Here is a 2358-nt window from a genome sequence, read left to right on the forward strand (position 1 = left end):
AGAGAGAGAGAGCGTATTGAGCCAATCAAAGTACACCTACCCAATAACAATCACAACTAAGTGAAGGAAAAAGAAAGAAACTCAGCTATAAACAAAAAACAAAAGAAGGAAAAGCAAAGAAAAAGGAACTACCAGCGACACCCTCCAACCACCCTCTCTCCTCATCGCAGAAACCAATGGAAGCTAACCCGCGGAGGGATCGCAAGCTAGGCTTTCTGAGTATCCCGGCTATCTGAGTATCCTCAGATACTCAGAAAGCCTAGGTCGCAAGCCATGGGGTCCAGAAGGCGGCAGGACTAATGAAGCGGATGGACAAAGCACTAACTAATGGGAATCCAAATACGCAAAGCTACAGAACCCCACACAACCCGGGGATATGACCCCTCTCATGCCGGCTGCGTTCACAGGTAAAAACACCGGGATCAGAGGCCAGGGTAACTCTGGAACTAGATTAGATTTCAGCTTTTTAGTACGACTTTAACGGCACTTGCAACACAATAAGTGCCGAAGATTAGAGGTGTTATAAGTGAGAAACAAACGCAAAAAAGAAGGAGGAGAGGTCAGGACGATGGATGTTTGATAGGAAAGAAGGAGCAAACCACACCAGAGCACCCGCCAACTACCCACTACCAGAGGTTAGGGATACTCTGGAACCAGAGGTCACGGAGAACTTAGCAGCTTTTTTTTCCCATTGTCTTAGTAACAGTTAACGACTCTTCCGACACAAATAGGTTATACAATTGTCGAAGATCTACGTTGTAACAAAAGAGAAACGAACACAAGAAAAGGAGGAGATATGAGGTCGGTAGATGTTCGATTAGAAAGGAGAAGCGAACCACACCAGAGCACGTCCAACCAACCATCCACGCAGAAAGGCAAACATACAATATAGAATGTACTCGAAAAATTCTCCCTACTCGAGAGTCGACCTCACGCCACGTCTTCTGTGTTCAACGGCAAAGCGCCAAACAACAATATCTGTTTTAGTTTTAGAAATAGTTTTCCGGTACTTACGACCAATACAGTCATATAAGTGCCCAAGAGTAGAGGTGTTAAAAGAGAGTAATAAACACACAAAAAAGATGAGAGATCAGGACGACAGATGTTTGACAGGAAAGAAGAAGCAAACCACACCAGAGCACCCACCAACCAACCACTGCAATATCACACATACGTCAGTGGACAAGACCACACATACATCAAGTCACTAAAGTCGGGCACGTGTGAAAGCATTCCGACCCCCACCAGCACCATTCTTTCCTCGCATTTCACGCGCATCTTTCCGACAACAGCGCAACTGACGAGAACTACGCATCTGCGGACATTTTTATTCCTTCTGAGGTGGACACCCACAAGGCACTAAATACCCTGCTCTGCTTATGAATTCAGCACCTTGCATACCACAGAGGCGATGCCATCAATCTATTTTGAACATCACTATGATCACAAGGGCCCTTTTCATAGAGCAACAGTGATAAATTCATCAAGCGCTGGATCTGCCATCGACATCGGCGATCATGGTTCTCCATCATGTTCATTTCTTTGATAAGATGCTCTAAAAAAAATGTTAAAAGCTACATCATCCAGACCTTACCCCTTACTCATTTTGTTTAGGCTCTCCAAGTTTGTTGCTTTGGGTATACCCCTGCCTCGTTTGCCTTCAGTTTTGCCTGAGCACATGAGAACTAATTTTTTTTTTTTTTAAACCTTGCTAATGCTTATTTATGTGTTTCATACATGTACATCGTGGGAACAGGGTACGAAACGCTTTCGTGTTACAATAATAGTTTCGGTATATCGGCCACATCATTATCCTTTTCTATCCGTACGGTGATCCCCTATTTCAAAGCTGTCATATTTTTGTTTTGGTAAGCGTTTTACAGGCGCTCGCAACTGCATGGTCATATGAGCGCGCGATTTCAAAGCTAAATCGCTCTTATAACTAGCCTTAATATGCATTAGAACATGACCCCATTTCACGGACTTTTATTTTGAAAAAAAAAAAGGACCCAAACGATGAGTGTTATAATGACGACGACGACGATGATGATGGTGATGATGATGATGATGATGATGATGATGATGATGATGATGATGATGATGATGATGATGATGTTTTCAATGTTCAGAGGGGTTCAAGGACTGCAGTACCAAGGCCCTGGCACACGCCCTATCGGTACAGGAAGGTCCCGGCGGTCGTGTTTGAGATGCGGAGATAAAACCTTCAAAGAGAGACCACGCTGCCTGTTGTAGAGAGGTAGCCGTGAGACGTTTACGATAGGATCTCCTCCCCCATTGGAATGATGGGAAGGTGGAAACGTACTTGGGCCGAACGAGAGTGTGAGTGTGTGTGTGTGG

Source organism: Aplysia californica, unplaced genomic scaffold (genome assembly GCF_000002075.1).
Source record: "Aplysia californica isolate F4 #8 unplaced genomic scaffold, AplCal3.0 scaffold00069, whole genome shotgun sequence".
Taxonomy (NCBI): Eukaryota; Metazoa; Mollusca; class Gastropoda; order Aplysiida; family Aplysiidae; genus Aplysia; species Aplysia californica.